This window comes from Delphinapterus leucas, chromosome 6, assembly GCF_059928025.1.
Source record: "Delphinapterus leucas isolate spDelLeu-1000000601 "Yukka" chromosome 6, BTC_Dleu_Yukka2, whole genome shotgun sequence".
NCBI classification, from domain to species: domain Eukaryota; kingdom Metazoa; phylum Chordata; class Mammalia; order Artiodactyla; family Monodontidae; genus Delphinapterus; species Delphinapterus leucas.
Genome location: NC_143134.1, coordinates 7,063,342 through 7,085,517, shown reverse-complemented (window position 1 = coordinate 7,085,517; position 22,176 = coordinate 7,063,342).

Below are 22,176 nucleotides of genomic sequence, written 5' to 3'. Positions count from 1 at the left end.
CTGGGTTTAGATGAGGTAAATCCAGGTTTCATCACAAGACATGAATGAATTATTTAAGAATTGCTCTCTATTTCACTGTCATTGTGTTTTGTTTTTGTAATTTATTTTGATAATAGGATTTATCGGATTTTCTCTGCTGCCTTCATGCAGCTGTACACACGCTTGATTCTCTTATGGACACATATAAATCCATGGGTTTTAAGATTCTTACTAGTCAGGTGTATTCTTAGGCATTGAATATAGGGTGTTTAGCCCATTTCGTTGAGCAAGGGGTAGGTCTTGACTATTACATATTTGTCGTATGGAATGGTATCTGTGCTAATTTCTATCTCTGGTTTTATGCAGCACCCCAACTCACCTTTCCCCTTAAGCAAACATAAGTTGGTTTTCTAAATTTGAGACCCTGTTCTGTTTTGTAATTCAGTTCATGTGTAGCCAAGATTACATTCGGTGTATTAGTGATATCTTATGATGTTTCATTTTCTGTGTGACTTATTTCACTTAGAATCATCGTACCTGAATCCACTCATTATGCCACGACGGGCCAGATGACATAGATTTCATTGCTGAGTGATATTCCACTGTACGTACGTACCACAACTTCTTTATCCATTTTTCACATTCTGGGATATTTAACTTGTACCGTAGAGGAGGTTCTTGTAAACAGAGCTGTCCGACACTTTGGGGTGGCTGTGTGTTTTTGATTTTAATTTCCCTAAGCTATAGGACCATAAGTGGAAGTGCCGTAGGCTCCGTAGCTTTGTTTTTTCGGTGTTCCGGGAAACACCATACACTTCTCCAGAGTGGCTGTTGGCAATTCACATCCCACGCATCAGCATAACAAGGCTCCCTGTTCTCCATGGCCTGTGCTGCCTTTCTGGATTTTACACTTTTTTCAGATGGCCCTTTTGACCGGGGGGCAGTGAGACTTCATTGTAGTGCAGATTTCTTTAACATGCTTGCTTGGTTGGCCAAAAAGGGCGTATGCGTTTTTTCCTGAATATATTCAGGAAAAAACGCATACGCCCTTTTTGGCCAAGAGCATCATTGTTGACGTTCTGCCTCTTTTCCTATGCTTTAAATGCAATTCCCGTCTACCCCCTGAAATCGTTTTCCTGCAATTCTGCCCCACTTACAAGTCGTCTTCGCAGCCTTCCTTCAATATATTTTTGGACGATAGCTGTCATTTATAACTCTGCAGGTTTGTGAGTTACAGTGCCCCTGAGCTCCTTTCTTCCACTCGCTATCTTGTGAGCTGGCCGCAAACCCACAGGATTGCCTCAGGCCCTAATCTGGTTCCGGCACGGCATGCTGAGCCTTTGGTTAATTCCTCTTCCTGGTGGGAAATGAGCGTTAAATTTGCCCGTGCAGACACCTAGAGCTAGTCTCTCATTGGTTCTCCCTATTCCTTTTCATCTTGCGCAGAAATTGCAAACTGTGCCCAACAGGAGGTTAAAGGCACTGACTCTCCAAGTGGGGAGAGTGTTCGTAAAGGGTCTGGAATGGTGAACCCGAGTAAAAGGGGACGAAAACTGAGATGCATTTGAAAACGTTTGCCAGTCACACGGTGCACCATACTGTGGGTTTCCCATGCATGTTTTAGCTGAAGGAAGAATCCCTTAAACTTGGAGAGTTGGGACCCATGGAATGGGTACCATGCTGTATGACTTCAAAGGGTCTGCATTTGCTCATCGAACCTCACCAATGCTATCAGCCCGAAGTGCCCAACCTTATGTCTCACTCAGCTCTGGGTGTAGATGTGGTAAATCCAGGTTGCATCACAAGCCCTGAATGAATTATTTAAGAATTGCTCTCTATTTCACTGTCCTTGTGTTTTGTTTGTGTAATTCATTTTGATAATGGGATTTATCGGATTTTCTCTGCTGCATTCATGCCGCTGTACACACGCTTCATTCTCTTACGGAGACATATAAATCCATGGGTTTGAAGATTTTACTAGTCAGGTGTATTCCTAGGCGTTGAATATGGGGTGTTTAGTCCATTTCGTTGAGCAAGGGGTAGGTCTTGACTATTACATATTTGGCTTATGGAAAGGTATCTGTGCTAATTTCTATCTCTGGTTTTATGCAGCACCCCAACTCACCTTTCCCCTTAAGCAAGCATAAGTTGGTTTTCTAAATTTGAGACCCTGTTCTATTTTGTAATTCAGTTCATGGGTAGCCAAGTTTTCATTCCGTGTATTAGTGATATCTTATGATGTTTCATTTTCTGTGTGACTTATTTCACTTAGAATCATCGTACCTGAATCCACTCATTATGCCGCGACGGGCCTGATGACATAGATTTCATTGCTGTGTGATATTCCACTGTACGTACGTACCACAACTTCTTTATCCATTTTTCACATTCTGGGATATTTAACTTGTACCGTAGACGAGGTTCTTGTGAACAGAGCCGCCCGAGACTTTTGGGTGGCTGTGTGTTTTTGATTTTAATTTTCCTAAGCTATAGGACCATAAGGGGAAGTGCCGTAGGCTCCGTTGCTTTGTTTTTTAGATGTTCCGGGAAACACCATACACTTCTCCAGAGTGGCTGTTGGCAATTTACATCCCGCCCATCAGCATAACAAGGCTCGCTGTTCTCCATGGCCTGTGCTGCCTTTCTGGATTTTACACTTTTTTCAGATGGCCCTTTTGACCGGGGGGCAGTGAGACTTCATTGTAGTGCAGATTTCTTTAACATGCTTGCTTGGTTGGCCAAAAAGGGCGTATGCGTTTTTTCCTGAATATATTCAGGAAAAAACGCATACGCCCTTTTTGGCCAAGAGCATCATTGTCGACGTTCTGCCTCTTTTCCTATGCTTTAAATGCAATTCCCGTCTACCCCCTGAAATCGTTTTCCTGCAATTCTGCCCCACTTTCAAGTCATCTTCGCAGCCTTCCTTCAATATATTTTTGGACGATAGCTGTCATTTATAACTCTGCAGGTTTGTGAGTTACAGTGCCCCTGAGCTCCTTTCTTCAACTCGCTATCTTGTGAGCTGGCTGCAAACCCGCACGATTGTCAGGCCCTAATCTGTTTGAGGCACGGCATGTTGAGCCTTTGGTTAATTCCTCTTCCTGGTGCGAAATGAGCATTAAATTTGCCCGTGCAGACACCTACAGCTAGTCTCTCATTTGTTTTCCCTATTCCTGTTAATCTTGCGCAGAAATTGCAAACTGTGCCCAACAGGAGGTTAAAGGCACTGACTCTCCAAGTGGGGAGAGTGTTCGTAAAGGGTCTGGAATGGTGAACCCGAGTAAAAGGGGACGAAAACTGAGATGCATTTGAAAACGTTTGCCAGTCACACGGTGCACCATACTGTGGGTTTCCCATGCATGTTTTAGCTGAAGGAAGAATCCCTTAAACTTGGAGAGTTGGGACCCATGGAATGGGTACCATGCTGTATGACTTCAAAGGGTCTGCATTTGCTCATCGAACCTCACCAATGCTATCAGCCCGAAGTGCCCAACCTTATGTCTCACTCAGCTCTGGGTGTAGATGTGGTAAATCCAGGTTGCATCACAAGCCCTGAATGAATTATTTAAGAATTGCTCTCTATTTCACTGTCCTTGGGTTTTGTTTGTGTAATTCATTTTGATAATGGGATTTATCGGATTTTCTCTGCTGAATTCATGCCGCTGTACACACGCTTCATTCTCTTACGGAGTCATATAAATCCATGGGTTTGAAGATTCTTACTAGTCAGGTGTATTCCTAGGCGTTGAATATGGGGTGTTTAGTCCATTTCGTTGAGCAAGGGGTAGGTCTTGACTATTACATATTTGGATTATGGAAAGGTATCTGTGCTAATTTCTATCTCTGGTTTTATGCAGCACCCCAACTCACCTTTCCCCTTAAGCAAGCATAAGTTGGTTTCCTAAATTTGAGACCCTGTTCTGTTTTGTAATTCAGTTCATGTGTAGCCAAGTTTACATTCCGTGTATTAGTGATATCTTATGATGTTTCATTTTCTGTGTGACTTATTTCACTTAGAATCATCGTACCTGAATCCACTCATTATGCCGCGACGGGCCTGATGACATAGATTTCATTGCTGTGTGATATTCCACTGTACGTACGTACCACAACTTCTTTATCCATTTTTCACATTCTGGGATATTTAACTTGTACCGTAGACGAGGTTCCTGTAAACAGAGCCGCCAGAGACTTTTGGGTGGCTGTGTGTTTTTGATTTTAATTTTCCTAAGCTATAGGACCATAAGGGGAAGTGCCGTAGGCTCCGTTGCTTTGTTTTTTAGATGTTCCGGGAAACACCATACACTTCTCCAGAGTGGCTGTTGGCAATTTACATCCCGCCCATCAGCATAACAAGGCTCGCTGTTCTCCATGGCCTTGCTGCCTTTCTGGATTTTACACTTTTTTCAGATGGCCCTTTTTACCGGGGGGCAGTGAGACTTCATTGTAGTGCAGATTTCTTTAACATGCTTGCTTGGTTGGCCAAAAAGGGCGTATGCGTTTTTTCCTCAATAAATTCAGGAAAAAACGCATACACCCTTTTTGGCCAAGAGCATCATTGTCGACGTTCTGCCTCTTTTCCTATGCTTTAAATGCAATTCCCGTCTACCCCCTGAAATCGTTTTCCTGCAATTCTGCCCCACTTACAAGTCGTCTTCGCAGCCTTCCTTCAATATATTTTTGGATGATAGCTGTCATTTATAACTCTGCATGTTTGTGAGTTACAGTGCCCCTGAGCTCCTTTCTTCAACTCGCAACTTGTGAGCTGGGCGCAAACCCGCAGGATTGATTCAGGCCCTAATCTGGTTCCGGCACGGCATGCTGATCCTTTGGTTAATTCCTCTTCCTGGTGGGAAATGAGCATTAAATTTGCCCGTGCAGACACTTACTGCTAGTCTCTCATTGGTTCTCCCTATTCCTGTTCATCTTGCGCAGAAATTGCAAACTGTGCCAAACAGGAGGTTAAAGGCACTGACTCTCCAAGTGGGGAGAGTGTTAGTAAACGTTCTGGAATGGTGAACCCGAGTAAAAGGGGACGAAAACTGAGATGCATTTGAAAACCTTTCCTGGTCACACGGTGCACCATACTGTGGGTTTCCCATGCATGTTTTAGCTGAAGAAAGAATCCCTTAATCCTGGAGAGTTGGGACCCATGGAATGGGTACCATGCAGTATGACTTCAAAGGGTCTGCATTTGCTCATCGAACCTCAACAATGCTATCAGCCCGAAGTGCCCAACCTTATGTCTCACTCAGCTCTGGGTGTAGATGTGGTAAATCCAGGTTGCATCACAAGCCCTGAATGAATTATTTAAGAATTGCTCTCTATTTCACTGTCCTTGGGTTTTGTTTGTGTAATTCATTTTGATAATGGGATTTATCGCATTTTCACTGCTGTGTTCATGCCGCTGTACTCACGCTTGATTCTCTTACGGAGACATATAAATCCATGAGTTTGAAGATTCTTACTAGTCAGGTGTATTCGTAGGTGTTGAATATGGCGTGTTGAGTCCATTTCATTGACCAGGGAGTAGGTTTTTTCTATTACATATTTGGCTTATGGAACGGTATCTGTGCTAATTTCAATCTCTTGTTTTATGCAGCTCCCCAACTCTCCTTTTTCCTTAAGCAAACATAAGTTGGTCTTCTAAATTTGAGACCCCATTCTGTTTTGTAATTCAGGTACTTTGTAGCCACGTTTACATTCCATGTATTAGTAATATCGTATGTCTTTTTCTTTTTGAATTATGTGACTTTGAATGATCATACGTAACTACTCTGGGGTTGTTACAACTGGCCATATTTCACTGATTTTCAGGCTGAGTAATATTCCACTCTATATAAGTGCCACACCTCTATCCATTTTTTCCCTCCAGAGACATATAAATTATATCCTAGTCGAGGATCTTTGAAATAGAGAGGCGGTAAACATTGGGGTGCCTGTGTCCTCTCCATTTTTGTCTTTCCCAAGATATACGTCCATGAGTGCAAGTGCCCTGTGCTCTGTAGCTCATTTTTTAGATGCTTTAGTAAACACAATACACTTCTCAAGAGTGACCATTGGCAATATACATTTCCACTATAAGCCTCACAGGGCTCCCTTTTCTCCTTGCCCTGTCCTGCATTTCTGGTGTTTACACTTTATGAGGAAGGCTCTTCTGACTGATGCGAAGTGATATGTTTTGTAGTACTGATTTCCAGTGCCCACCTGTTTGGTTGGCTAAAAAAGTGTATGCCCTTTTCTTGAATATATACAGAAAAAGACGCATACACCCTTTTTGGCCAACTGCAATGTTGGCAATGTTCAGCCCCTTTTCTTGTGCTTAATGGCGAGTCCTTTCTACCTCTTCCAATCCCTTTCTTGCCATTCTCCGTTGCTTACAAGTCCTTTTCTCTGACTTTCCTCAAGACATTTTTCAGTGAGAGATATTTTCAACTCTGCAGTTTCGTGAATTTTAGCGGCCCTGAGTTCCATTTTTCAACTTGTGTTTATGGGAACTGGCCACAAAGCAGCGGGATTTCCTCAAGCCCTATTCTGTTTCCATGGGCAACCCTAGCTTTTAGTCAATTCGTCTTCCTGATTGGAAATTAGAGTGACATGTGCCTGTCCGAACACCTAGGACTTGTCTCTCATTGTTCCTCCTCCTTCTGCTTCATTCTCTGGACAAATTCCAAACTGTATGCAACAGGATGTTGACAGTGCTGACATCTCCAAGTGGGAAGACTGTTCGTAAAGACGCTGGAGGGGTGAACCCGAGCACCAGGAGATGAGGAGATGAGATGCCTTTTCCAAACTCTTCCCGATCAGACGGTATACCATCTTCTGGGTGTGACAGGCATATTTTAGCTGTAGGAAGTGTCCCATTCATGTGAGGAGAACACCAGGGCTTTTTCAAAATCACTGTCTCTCCACAACCCAAACTGGGGAATTTTTTAAGCTACGGCTACACATATGTTCATTAAGGGCCTTGGGAAGTAAGCAGAGTCCAAACTTTAGATGATTGAAGTCTTCAGGGTCAGAAGCACTCACCACCGGCTTCCGTTAGGTTCCATTTTAACTGTCATTAATAGATGATGTCAATAAAAATATCTATTCTTTTTTCAGATTATTTCCCCTTATAGGTTATTGCAAAATATTGAGTGTAGTTCCCTGTGCTGTACAGTAGTTCCTTGTTGATGATCGATTTTATACATAGCAGTGTGTATGTGTTAATCCCAAACTGTTAATTTATCCCTCCTCCCACCTTTCCCCTTTGGTAATAATAAATTATAAGATTTTATACTTCTCAGAAATGGGGGAGCTGAAAGAGAGGTATCATTTTCAATGGAAAAGCATTTAAAACAAGATTGAAGCTTTAACCAAGATTATTAGATGTACATCCTTGGAAAGAAATCACTTCGTTTCTCTAGTATTGACCTGACAAATAAGACAAACCTTTCACTGAACTTGCTTATAATAAAGTGATGGAAATATCAAATGGAAGTGTTAGAAACATCTTATTTTACCCGAGCCTTATACACTGTTCTATGTTAATTACAGTTTGGCTCACACATCTGTTCATTGAAGTTACAATGTTCTCAATTTCTGTTACTGATCCTCCAGAGTGGACCCCAACAAGTGTCCCCCTGCCCAGTGTCATTGGAGCCAACAGATCGAGACTGAGTTTGGTTCAGAAGCAAAGGAAACTTTATATTTTGATCAGAGAATGCAGAGGTGAGAGCATGTGCTACCCCGTGGGCTGTGGGCTGGGCTGCTGTGTAGAGATCCTGTCAGAGTCAGTGGGAGGGAGGGGGCGGAGCTCTCGAGGGCCCGGTTGGCTGCAGCTCAGGCTCTATATCGCGGAGTCTGCACTGTGCTCCAGGAGCTGAAGTGTCGACCCAGCCATTCTGCACTAGGAAATCTGGTCTGAAGTGCCGGCTGTTGAACCTCTGTATGCGGGACCCTAGGAGCACGTGAAATTAGACAAAGCACAAAGGATAAAAAAGGTTAGACTTTATTTTATTGCCCAGATTCTATTTTTATCTCCCAGGGATTTTTAAGGGGCTTTGCCTGGGACAAACCCCTCTTCTGCATTTTGTCCCCTTCCTCATTCTTAGAGTGCTGAGGGTGCAGACCCTTCATCTGTAACTGCTGAGTGCTGAGTTAGGAGCCCTCATACCTGTGGGAGAGGGTCTGAACTTCTCCCCAGCAGCCTCCAGGTGACGTTGATTGTCCGCAGGCCTCCTGCCTCCCTGCTCGTCCGCCTGAGCACAAGTATTGGTAGTGTTATAGATTCTAATGACCTTTAAGGGTCCAGGAAGGAGATGTGCAGTGACGCTGTGAGGTCCAGTTTCACCCCGCCCCACATTTGTTCGGCCACCTTAGGCTGACCGTTTCTGCCAGCCTAGATGCTCTGACCAGTAGTCTGTGCTTTCTTCAGTTAGGCCCCTGAATTAACGTAAAAACAGCACCAGGTGTCAGCACCCTGACTGCTCAACTCCCAGACAGTCCAGGGTCAGTGGTGATGAAGGACCATGATGGCCACTGAGTCAACAGCCTTTTGAAGCAAACAGGAGTCCAGCCGGTCTTATTGGCCACCATCATCACAGTGTCTGTAGGCTTTTCTATGGTGACAGCGTGATATACTGTTCCCCTGCCAAGATTATTACCTCCCCTCTGGGTGCAGTAAGTCCTGCAAGCAGTAGTCTACTCTTTTGGGACACACTCTTGTTGTTTTATGAGAGAAACTCCAGGTCAAGTGATGGTCACACGAGTCGTCATGGTGCCCCTTTGCCCCAGTTATCTCTCTGGAGGTTGGAGTTGGAGGACCTCCTCACTCAAGGTCAGTGTGCCCACGGAGCAAACCCTGCAACTTCAGGGCATGGTTGGGGGTTAGGATCACCACGTGGGGTCCTTTTCCCTTAGGAGGGAGGTGGCCTTTTGGGCTGCTGATTTCCAGGTTTTCAGATACTGCCAGTATCTTGGCCAGATGTGGCGGTGGGCCAAGCCCCTTGGTGACCGTAGTTTATCCTACCTGGATGGCATTCTTGCATTGTTCCATTTCAAGTGGTCCCAGGTTTTGCACTAATACTCCAATGGCCCTTCAAATTTCACTAGGAATGTAAAGGTCAAAGGGTTTAGCTAAATTAGGGAGTTCCAGGGCAAGGGTCTGAATTGACTGCTCTTTCCATTCTTGAAAGGCCACTTCTGGATTCTATTCAAAAGGATCATCATCTTTTTCTTTCAGTGTTTCATATAGAGGCCCAGCTAGTAGACTGTAGTTAGGGATCCAGAAGCAGCAAACCCTGGCCTCCCCAGGAACCCCTAAGCTGTCTTCTAGTTTTAGAAATGGGTAAGGCTGTAAATTGTTTCTTCCCTTTCCTGGGATGGGCTTCTCCGACCTTCTGTGAGAATGCAGCCCACGCAGGTCACCATAGTCTGTGATATTTGAGCTTTTTCTTGGACAACTTGTATCCTTTATTGGCTTGGTAGTTCAGAGGTCTCCTTAGTAGGGCTGGCGATCAGAATGTCGTCTGCATATTGAAGGAGTGTTTCCTTTTCCAGAGGTAGAACTTTTAGGTCTTTAGCTGAGCTTTCCCCAAAGATGGTGTGGGAATTTTTGAACCCTTGGGGCAACACGGCCCGGAAGTATTGTTTTAGTTGTATGTTGAGTCCTGCCACTCACAAGCCAAAATTTCTTGTGACTCTGGTACTAATAGAATACAAAAGAAGGCTTCATTGAAGACTAATACAGAATACCATGTCCTGGTGGTTAGTAGAATGACCAGCAGGGTGTAGGGTTTAGGAACTACTGGAGGTATATCCTCGGTGGCTTCACTGACTGTCCTGACATCTTTTACCAGGACTCCAGCAGCCCATGGGGCTCTCGAGGTCAGGCCAATCCCAGGATATGGAGCTCACCTGGGCAGGTACCCCACCCCCACCCCAGCCCATGGGGCTCTCGTGGTCAGGCCCCTCCCAGGATACAGAGCAACCCTTTCAGGTACCGTGGCAGGGCTGGGCACACAGGAGCCATGCACATCGCCCTCATTGCAGAGCACTCCCAGCTCACCTGTCACTCAGATCTGACACAGAGCACCTCAGAGCAGGACTTGAACTAACAAACAGCAGCTCCGACAGGTCTGTGACCCTGGGCATCACTCTGTGTGGCCTCCCTCCACCTGGTCTTCCAGAGACTTCCACTGCACCCGGGGCACCAGGCCTCTGTCTCCACCCACCACCCACCCCTCCTCTCCCTGACTCCTGGGTTCCTCTCATTAGGAGAGGGTTTTCTTGAAGTTGTCTCCCACTCATGGGCCAGATAATATAATTAGAAAACAAGCCAGAGCTGCAGCCCCTTGTCTATCCTGACTCTCAGGAGCCCACACCTGTTCCTTGGACCTGGCCGATTCAGCAAGTTCCAGTTTCTGCAACTGTGAGCCCCTGAGGGGTGATTATTGGCTGGCCTGGGAAGCCCGACTGTGCCGGCCAGACCTCCCCAGGTGTGCCTGGGTTGAGATCAATATAAACACCGCTCCAGGCAGCAAGAGCACCTGCAGCTGTGCCTGACGCCATTTTCTGCCCTGTCAGCAGTCTCGGGGCTGGACTGGTGGGAGGGAGTGAGAGGCCACGGCTTTGTGGGTTGCCCAGTGTGAGTGGGGCTCTGCTGGACTTTCTGCAGCAGTTGCCAAGATGCCACCTGCTAAAGAAGAGGATGTGCCACCCATACCTGCCGCTGGAATTTCTCCCTGGGCAGAGGTGAGTAAGGAAGAAAGCAGTGGGGGCTGGGACAGGAGGGGTATCTCAGGCAGGGAAATGGAAAGCTTCCAGAAGAGCACCCAGGGCCAGGACCATCCTGTCTGGCCTGCAGGCACCAAGTCGGCTGGCATGCTGTCGCTCATGTGGCTCCATGGCCCTTCCTCTAGGCTTTCAAGTCCTTGTACATATTCAGGTGTTTTACCTGGGAAGGGTGGGAACATTTCTGCAGCAGCTGGCCTGGGGCTCGGCCCACGTTTACTCACAGATGCCTCGGCACGGGCCCCCAGCTTTGCAATGAGGACGCTTGTTGCGTGGGGCATGCTGGCTGAATGGGAGATGATTCCCCACCACTGACCAACTTCAGAATTGTTTACAACTGGAGCAAGGGCCCTGATACGGTTTTCCTCTGTGTAACTGGTGGGTTCTGTTTTTTTTTCTTTTTTTCGTTTTTGGTTCAAGGTAGATTTTATTCCTCTTTTTTGTATTTACAGATATAAGCATGGAAATAATTTATTCATATAAATACATGTATGTGAAGGGAAGAATATTTTTTCTGTTTTACTTTTTGTAATTTTGAATTTTATTTTATTTTTTTATACAGCAGGTTCTTTTTGGTTACCTATTTTATACATAGAAATGTATACATGCCAATCCCAATCTCTCAACTCCTCCCACCACCACCCCCCTAACAGCTTTCCCCCCTTGGTGTCCATACGTTTGTTGTCTACATCTGTTGCTCTATTTCTGCCTTGCAAAACGCTTCATCTGTACAACTTTTCTAGGTTCCACATATATGCATTTATATACAGGATTTGTTTTTCTCTTTCTGACTTACTTCACTCTGTATGACAGTCTCTAGATCCATCAACGTCTCTACAAATGACCCAATTTCATTCCTTTTTATGGCTTAGTAATATTCCATTTTATATATGTACCTCATCTTTATGCATTCGTCTGTCTGTGGGCATTTAGGTTGCTTCCATTACCTGGATATTGTAAATAGTGATGCAATGAACATTGCGGTGAATGTCTCTTTTCGTTTTATGGTTTTGTCTGGGTATATGCCCAGTAGTGGGATTGCTGTATTATATGGTAATTCTATTCTTAGTTTTATAAGAAACTCCATAATGTTCTCCACAGTGACTGCATCAATTTACATTCCCAACAATAGTGGAAGAGGTTTCCTTATCTCCGCACCCTTTCCAGCATTTGTTGTTTGTAGATTTTCTGATGATGCCCATTCTAACAGGTGTGAGGTGATACACCATGGATTAGTCTATTTCGTTGAGCAAAGAGTAGGTCTTGTCTATTACATATTTGGCTTATGGAACGGTATGTGTGCTCATTTCAATCTCTGGTTTTATAAAGCACCCCAACTCAACTTTCCCGTTAAGCAAGCATAAGTTTTTATCTAAATGTGAGACTCTGCTCGGTTTTGTAATTCAGTTTATGTGTAGCCAAGTTTACACTCCCTCTATTTGTGATATCTTATGATAATTATGTTTCTCTGTGTGACATATTTCTCTTAGAATCATCATACTTAAATCCACTCAATTTGCTGCTACAGGCCTGATGACATTGATTTCATTGCTGAGTGATATTCCGTTGTACGTAAGTAGGACAACTCCTTTATCCATTTTTTTCTTTCTGGGATATTTAATTTGTACTGGACTCAAGGTTCTTGTAAACACAGCAGCCCTGGATATTGTGTTGGCTGTGTCTTGTTGATTTTAATTTTCCTAAGCTATAGGGCCAAAAGTGGAAGTGCCCTAGGCTCTGTAGCTTTGTTTTTTAGATGTTTCAGCATACACTATAAACATCACCAGAGTGTCTGTTGGCAATTTACATCCCGTCCATCAGCATAACAAGGCTCCCTGTTCTCCATGGCCTGTCCTGTGTTTCTGGGTTTTACACTTTTTTCAGATGGCTCTTTTGACGAATGGGAAATGAGAGTTCATTGTAGTGCGGATTTCCATTGCTCGAATTCTTGGTTGGCCACAAAGGGCATATGCGTTTTTTCCTGAATATATTCAGGAAAAAATGTATACGCACTTTTTGTCCAAGTGCATCACTGTCAAAGATCTGCCGCTTTTCACATGCTTTAAATGCAATTCCAATCTACCTCCTGAAATATGATTCCTGCAATTCTGCCTCGTTTTCAAGTCCTCTGTGCAGACTTACTTCAATATATTTTTGCCAATAGCTGTCATTTACAACTCTGCAGGTTTGTGAATTACAGTGCCTGTGATTTCCTTTCTTAACTCGTTTCCTTGAAAGCTGGCCACAGAACCGCAGGTTTGCTTCAGGCCGTAATCAGGGTCCCGCACGGCACTCTGAGCCTTTGGTTAATTCCTCTTCCTGGTGGGAAATTAGAGTTAAATGTGCCCCTCCAGACACCTGCCTCACTCCCAGCCCCTTGGTGATGTGTGTCCTCTGGTTTGAGGCCACATGTGCTGGGTTCCTCACCTTTCGCAGATGTGGCCCCACTGGTGTGCGGACACTCCTGCCTGGTTCCCATCCCCTTGGTGATGTGAGCCCTCCAGCGAGAGTCTGATCCTGGTTGGGCTCCTCACACTTCTGTGAGGTGGGCCCTCTTCTCTGAGGTCACTCCTGCCTGGCTGACACACCCCGCCTTGGCGACGTCGGCCCTCTGGTGGCAGTTGGAGCCCGCTGGGAGCCTCCTCCCCTCAGTGATGAGACCCTCTGGCATCAGGCCCTAACTGCTGGTTACCCACATTTTCTGATACGTGCTAAGTGGTGTGAGGGCACTCCTGCCAGGTTCCCATCCCCATGTGCCTTCTGCTCTATGGTCCCAACACCTGTGTTGTTCACAGTTTCAGGATGTTGGCTCTCTGGTGTTAGTTCACTCAGGCCTAGATCCCATAGACTCTGTGCTCTGAGCCGCCTGCTGGGAGGTTCCTACTGCTGGATTCCTTACCATTTTTATTCTTTGGGTCCTGTGTTTTCATGCTCCTCCTTCCTGACTCACTCCCAGCCCCTTTGTGATGTGGGTCCTCTGGTTTGAGGCCACATGTGCCGGTTTCCTCACCTTTATTGATGTGGCCCCACTGGTGTGAGGACACTCCTGCCTGGTTCCCATCCCCTTGGTGATGGGGGCCCTCTGGTGAGAGTCTGATCCTGGCTGGATTCCTCACCCTTCTGGGAGGTGGGCCCTCTGCTGTGAGGTCACTCCTGCCTGGCTGGCACACATCACCTTGGCGATGTGGGTCCTCAGTTGGGAGTTGGTGCCTGCTGGGAGTCTCCTCCCCTCGGTAATGAGGGCCCTCTGGCGTCAGGCCCTAACTCATGGGCTCCCAAAATTTTCTGATATGTGCCCTGTCGTGCGAGTACACTCCTGCCACGTTCCCATCCCCATGGGGATGTGGGCCTTCTGCTCTGAGGTCCCACCAGCTGGGTTGCTCACAGTGTCATGATGTGAGCCCTCTGCTGTGAGTTCACTGTGGCCTGGATCACATAGGCTCCGTACTCTGGGCCACCTGCTGGGGGGTTCCAACTGCTGGATTCCTCACATTTTTTATTCTGTGGGCCCTGTGTTGTTAGGCTACTCCTGCCTGCCTCACTCGGAGCACCTTGGAAATGTGGGTCCTCTGGTTTAGGCCACATGTGCTGGGTTCGTCACCTTTCTATAATGTGGCCACACTGGTGTGAGGACACTCCTGCCTTGTTCCGGTCCCCTTGGTGATGTGGGCTCTCTGGTGAGAGTCTTATCCTGGCTGGTTTCCTCACCCTTCTGTGAGGTAGGCCCTCTGCCGTGAGGTCACTCCTGCCTGACTGGCACACGTCACCTTGGCGACGTGGGCCCTCAGTTGGGAGTTGGTGCCTGCTGGGAGTCTCCTCCCCTCGGTAATGAGGGCCCTCTGGCGTCAGGCTCTAACTCCTGGGCTCCCAAAATTTTCTGATGTGCGCCCTGTGGTGTGAGTACACTCCTGCCAGGTTTCCAACCCCATGGGAATATGGGCCTTCTGCTCTGAGGTCCCAACGGTGGGTGGCTCAGTTTCATGATGAGGGCCCTCTGGTGTGAGTTCACTCCGGCCTGGATCCCATAGCCTCGCTGCTCCTGGCCGCCTGCGGGGAGGTTCCAACTGCGGGATTCCTCACCTTTTCTCTTCTATGGGCCCTCTGTTTGGAGACTCCTCCTGCCTGACTCACTCCCAGCCCCTTGGTGATGTGTGTCCTCTGGTTTGAGGCCACGTGTGCTGGGTCCCTCACCTTTCGATGATGTGGCCCCGCTGGTGTGAGGACACTCCTGCCTGGTTTCTATCCCCTTGGTGATGTGGGCCCTCTGGTGAGAGTCTGATCCTGGCTGGGTTCCTCACCCTTCTGTGAGGTGGGCCCTCTGCTGTGAGGTCACTACTGACTGGCTGGCACACCCCGCCTTGGCGACATCGGCCCTCTTGTGGCAGTTGGAGCCTGCTGGGAGCCACCTCCCCTCGGTGATGAGGGTTCTCTAGCGTCAGGCCGTAACTGCTGGGTACCCACTTTTTCTGATACGTGCTAAGTGGTGCGAGGACACTCTTGCCATGTTCCCAACCCCATGGGGATGTGGGCCTTCTGCTGTGAGGTCCCAATGGCTGGGTTGCTCACAGTTTCATGATATGGGCCCTCTGCTGTGAGTTCACTGCAGCCTGGATCGCATAGACTCGGTGCTCTGGGCCGCCTGCTGGGAGGTTCCCACTGCAGGATTCCTCAGCTTTTTTATTCTATGGGCCCTGTGTTGTGAGGCTACTCCTGCATGCCTCACTCCGAGCCCCTTGGAGATGTGGGTCTTCTGGTTTAGGCCACATGTGCTGGGTTCCTCACCTTTCTATGATGTGGTCACCCTGGTGTGAAGACAGTCCTGCCTGGTTCTGATCCTCTTGGTGATGTGGGCCCTCTGGTGAGAGTCTAATCCTCTTTGGGTTCCTCACACTTTTTTGAGGTTGGCCCTCTGCTCTGAGGTCACTCCTGCCTGGCTGGCACACCCCGCATTGGCGACGTTGGCCCTCTTGTAGCAGTTGGAGCCTGCTGGTAGCCTCCTCTCCTCGGTGATGAGGGCCCTCTGGCATCAGGCCCTAACTGCTGGGCTCCCCACATTTTCTGATGTGTGCCCACTGGTGCGATGACACTCCTGCTTGGTTCGCTTCCCCATGGGGATGTGGGCCTTGTGCTCTGAGGTCACAATGGCTAGGTTGCTCACAGTTTCATGATGAGGGCCCTCTGTTGTGAGTTCATCATTGCCTGGATCCCATAGCCTCGGTGCTCTGGGCCGCCTGCTGGGATGTTCCAACTGCTGGATTCCTCACCTTTTTTATACAATGGGCCACGTGTTTTGAGGTTCATCCTGCCTGCCTCGCTCCGAGACCCATGGAGATGTGGGTCCTCTGGTTTGAGGCCACATGTGCTGGGTACCTCAACTTGCGATGATGTGGCCCCACGGGTGTGAAGACACTCCTGCCTGGTTCCCAGCCCCTTGCTGATGTGGGCCCTCTGGTGAGAGTCTGATAATGGCTGGGTCCCTTACCCTTCTGTGAGGTGGGCCCTCTGATGTGAGGTCACTCCTGCCTGGCTGGCTCACGTCACCTTGGCGATGTGGGCCCTCTGTTGGCCACTGAAGCATGCTGGGAGCCCCCTACCCTCTTTAAGGAGGGCCTTGGAAAAAACGCATATGCACTTTTTGAACAAGTGCATCATTGTTGAGGTTCTGCCTCTTCTCCTATGCTTTCAGTGCATTTCCCGTCTACCTCCTGAAAGCGTTTTCCTGGAATTCTGCCCCGCTTTCAAGTCCTCTTCGCAGCCTTCCTTCAATATATTTTTGGACGATAGCTGTCATTTATAACTCTGCAGGTTTGTGAATTACAGTGCCCCTGAGCTCCTTTGTTCAACTCGCTATCTTGTGAGCTGCCTGCACACCCGCAGTATTGCTTCAGGCCCTAATCTGGTTCCGGCACGGCATTCTGAGCCTTTGGTTAATTCCACTTCCTGGTGAGAAATGAGCATTAAATTGCCCGTGCAGACACCTACAGCTAGTCTCTCATTGGTTCTCCCTATTCCTGTTCATCTTGCGCAGAAATTGCAAACTGTGACAAACAGGAGGTTAAAGGCACTGACTCTCCAAGTGGGGAGAGTGTTAGTTAAGCATCTGGAATGGTGAACCCGAGTATAAATGGACGAAAACTGAGATGCATTTGAAAACGTTTCCCAATCACATGGTGGACCATACTCTGGGTTTCCCATACATGATGTAGCGGAAGGAAGAATCCCTTAAACCTGGAGAGTTGGGACCCTTGGAATGGGTACCATGCAGTATGACTTCAAAGGGTCTGCAATTGCTCACCGAACCTCAACAATACTATCAGGGCGAAGTGTCCGGCCTTATGTCTCCCCAGCACTGGGTGTACATGTGGTAAATCCAGGTTGCATCAGAAGCCCTGAGTGAATTATTTAAGAATTGCTCTCTATTTCACTGTCATTGTGTTTTGTTTTTGAAATTTATTTTGATAATGTGATTTATCGGATTTTCACTGTTGCCTTTAGGCCACTGAACACACGCTGGATTCTCTTATGGACACATATAAATCCATGGGTTTTAAGATTCTTGCTAGGCAGGTATATTCCTAGGCGTTGAATATGGGGTGTTGAGCCCATTTCGTTGAGCAAGCAGTAGGTCTTGTCTATTACATATTTGGCTTATGGAACGGTATCAGTGCGAATTTCAATCTCTGTTTTTATGCAGCACCCGAACTCACCTTTCCCAAAAAGCAAGCATAAGTTGGTTTTCTAAATTTGAGACACTGTTCTGTTTTGTAATTCATTTCATGTGTAGCCAAGTTTACATTCCGTGTATTAGTGATATCTTATGATGTTTCTTTTTCTGTGTGACCTATTGCACGTAGAATCATCGTACCTGAATCCACTCATTATGCCGCGACAGGCCTGATGACATAGATTTCATTGCTGAGTGATATTCCATTGTACGTAAGAACCACAACTTCTTTATCCATTTTTCGCCCTCTGGGATGTTTAACTTGTACCGTACAAGAGGTTCTTGTAAACAGAGCCGTTCCAAACTTTGGGGTGCCTGTGTGGTTTTGATTTTAATTTCCCTAAGCTATAGGACCATAAGTGGAAGTGCCATAGGCTGTGTTGCTTTGTTTCTTATGTGTTTCAGGAAATACCATACACTTCTCCAGAGTGGCTGTTGGCAATTCACATGCCGACCATCAGGATAACAATGCTCCCTCTTCTCCATGGCCTGTCCTGCCTTTCTGGATTTTACACTTTTTTCAGATGGCCCTTTTGACCGGGGGGCAGAGAGACTTCATTTTAGTGCAGATTTCTTTACACGCTTGCTTGGTTGGCCAAAAAGGGCGTATGCGTTTTTTCCTGATTATATTCAGGAAAAAACGCATACGCCCTTTTTGGCCAAGTGCATCATTGTCGCTGTTCTCCGTCTTTTCCTAGGCTTTAAGTGCAACTCCAGTCTACCCCCTGAAATCGTTTTCCTGAATTTCTGCCCAAATTCTAAGTCCTCTTCGCAGACATACTTCAATATATTTTTGGACGATAGCTGTCATTTATAACTCTGCAGGTTTGTGAGTTACAGTGTCCCTGAGCTCCTTTCTTCATCTCGCTAACTTGTGAGCTGGCCGCAAACCCGCAGGATTGCTTCAGGCCCTTATCTGGTTCCAGCAGGGCATGCTGAGCCTTTGGTTAATTCCTCTTCCTGGTGGGAAATGAGCGTTAAATTGGCCCGTACAGACACCTACAGCTAGTCTCTCATTGGTTCTCCCTATTCCTGTTCATCTTGCGCAGAAATTGCAAACTGTGCCCAACAGGAGGTTAAAGGCACTGACTCTCCAAGTGGGGAGAGTGTGAGTAAAGGGTCTGGAATGGTGAACCCGTGTAAAAGGGGAGGAAAACTGAGATGCATTTGAAAACGTTTGCCGGTCACACGGTCCACCATACTGTGGGTTTCCCATGCATGTTTTGAGCTGAAGGAAGAATCCCTTATAACTGGAGATTTGGGACCCATGGAATGGGTACCATGCAGTATGTCTTCAAAGGGTCTGCATTTGCTCATCGAACCTCACCAGTGCTATCAGCCCGAAGTGCCCAACCTTATGTCACACTCAGCTCTGGGTGTAGATGTGGTAAATCCAGGTTGCATCACAAGCCTGAATGAATTATTTAAGAATTGCTCTCTATTTCACGGTCCTTGTGTTTGGTTTTTGTAATTCATTTTGATAATGGGATTTATCGGATTTTCTCTGCTGCATTCATGTTGATGTACACACGCTTCATTCCCTAACGGAGACATATAAATCCATGGGTTTGAAGATTCTTACCAGTCAGGTGTATTCCTAGGCGTTGAATATGGGGTATTTAGTCCATTTCATTGCGCAAAGGGTAGGCCTTGACTATTACATATTTGGCTTATGTGAAGGTATCTGTGCTAATTTCTATCTCTGGTTTTATGCAGCACCCCAACTCACCTTTCCCCTTAAGCAAGCATACGTTGGTTTTCTAAATTTGAGACCCTGTTCTGTTTTGTAATTCAGTTCATGTGTAGCCAAGTTTACATTCCGTGTAGTAGTGATATCTTATGATGTTTCATTTTCTGTGTGACTTATTTCACTTAGAATCATCGTACCTGAATCCACTCATTATGCCGCGACGGGCCTGATGACATAGATTTCATTGCTGAGTGATATTCCATTGTACGTACGTACCACAACTTCTTTATCCATTTTTCACATTCTGGGATATTTAACTTGTACCGTAGACGAGGTTCTTGTAAACAGAGCCGTCCGACACTTTGGGGTGGCTGTGTGTTTTTGATTTTAACTTTCCTAAGCTATAGGACCATAAGGGGAAGTGCCATAGGCTCCGTTGCTTTGTTTTTTAGATATTCCGGGAAACACCATACATTTTTCCAGACTGGCTGTTGGCAATTTACATCCCGCCCATCAGCATAACAAGGCTCGCTGTTCTCCATGGCCTGTGCTGCCTTTCTGGATTTTACACTTTTTTCAGATGGCCCTTTTGACTGGGGGGCAGAGAGACTTCATTTTAGTGCAGATTTCTTTACACGCTTGCTTGGTTGGCCAAAAAGGGCGTATGCGTTTTTTCCTGATTATATTCAGGAAAAAACGCATACGCCCTTTTTGGCCAAGTGCATCATTGTCGCTGTTCTCCGTCTTTTCCTAGGCTTTAAGTGCAACTCCAGTCTACCCCCTGAAATCGTTTTCCTGAATTTCTGCCCAAATTCTAAGTCCTCTTCGCAGACATACTTCAATATATTTTTGGACGATAGCTGTCATTTATAACTCTGCAGGTTTGTGAGTTACAGTGCCCCTGAGCTCCTTTCTTCATCTCGCTAACTTGTGAGCTGGCCGCAAACCCGCAGGATTGCTTCAGGCCCTTATCTGGTTCCAGCAGGGCATGCTGAGCCTTTGGTTAATTCCTCTTCCTGGAGGGAAATGAGCGTTAAATTGGCCCGTACAGACACCTACAGCTAGTCTCTCATTGGTTCTCCCTATTCCTGTTCATCTTGCGCAGAAATTGCAAACTGTGCCCAACAGGAGGTTAAAGGCACTGACTCTCCAAGTGGGGAGAGTGTTCGTAAAGGGTCTGGAATGGTGAACCCGTGTAAAAGGGGAGGAAAACTGAGATGCATTTGAAAACGTTTGCCGGTCACACGGTCCACCATACTGTGGGTTTCCCATGCATGTTTTAGCTGAAGGAAGTATCCCTTAAACTTGGAGAGTTGGGACCCATGGAATGGGTACCATGCTGTATGACTTCAATGGGTCTGCATTTGCTCATCGAACCTCACCAATGCTATCAGCCCGAAGTGCCCAAACTTATGTCTCACTCAGCTCTGGGTGTACATGTGGTAAATCCAGGTTGCATCACAAGCCCTGAATGAATTATTTAAGAATTGCTCTCTATTTCACTGTCCTTGGGTTTTGTTTGTGTAATTCATTTTGATAATGGGATTTATCGGATTTTTTCTGCTGCATTCATGCCGCTGTACACACGCTTCATTCTCTTACGGAGACATATAAATGCATGGGTTTGAAGATTCTTACTAGTCAGGTGTATTCCTAGGCGTTGAATATGGGTGTTTAGTCCATTTCGTTGAGCAAGGGGTAGGACTTGACTATTACATATTTGGCTTATGGAAAGGTATCTGTGCTAATTTCTATCTCTGGTTTTATGCAGCACCCCAACTCACCTTTCCCCTTAAGCAAGCATAAGTTGGTTTTCTAAATTTGAGACCCTGTTCTGTTTTGTAATTCAGTTCATGTGTAACCAAGTTTACATTCCGTGTAGTAGTGATATCTTATGATGTTTCATTTTCTGTGTGACTTATTTCACTTAGAATCATCGTACCTGAATCCACTCATTATGCCGCGACGGGCCTGATGACATAGATTTCATTGCTGAGTGATATTCCATTGTACGTACGTACCACAACTTCTTTATCCATTTTTCACATTCTGGGATATTTAACTTTACCGTAGACGAGGTTCTTGTAAACAGAGCCGTCCGACACTTTGGGGTGGCTGTGTGTTTTTGATTTTAATTTCCCTAAGCTATAGGACCATAAGTGGAAGTGCCGTAGGCTCCGTAGCTTTGTTTTTTCGGTGTTCCGGGAAACACCATACACTTCTCCAGGGTGGCTGTTGGCAATTTACATCCCGCCCATCAGCATAACAAGGCTCCCTGTTCTCCATGGCCTGTGCTGCCTTTCTGGATTTTACACTTTTTTCAGATGGCCCTTTTGACCGGGGGGCAGTGAGACTTCATTGTAGTGCAGATTTCTTTAACATGCTTGCTTGGTTGGCCAAAAAGAGCGTATGCGTTTTTTCCTGAATATATTCAGGAAAAAACGCATACGCCCTTTTTGGCCAAGAGCATCATTGTCGAAGTTCTGCCTCTTTTCCTATGCTTTAAATGCAATTCCCGTCTACCCCCTGAAATCGTTCTCCTGCAATTCTGCCCCACTTACAAGTCGTCTTCGCAGCCTTCCTTCAATATATTTTTGGACGATAGCTGTCATTTATAACTCTGCAGGTTTGTGAGTTACAGTGCCCCTGAGCTCATTTCTTCAACTCGCTATCTTGTGAGCTGGCCGCAAACCCACAGGATTGCCTCAGGCCCTAATCTGGTTCCGGCACGTAATGCTGAGCCTTTGGTTAATTCCTCTTCCTGGTGGGAAATGAGCGTTAAATTTGCCCGTGCAGACACCTAGAGCTAGTCTCTCATTGGTTCTCCCTATTCCTTTTCATCTTGCGCAGAAATTGCAAACTGTGCCCAACAGGAGGTTAAAAGCACTGACTCTCCAAGTGGGGAGAGTGTTCGTAAAGCGTCTGGAATGGTGAACCCGAGTAAAAGGGGACGAAAACTGAGATGCATTTGAAAACGTTTACCAGTCACACGGTGCACCATACTGTG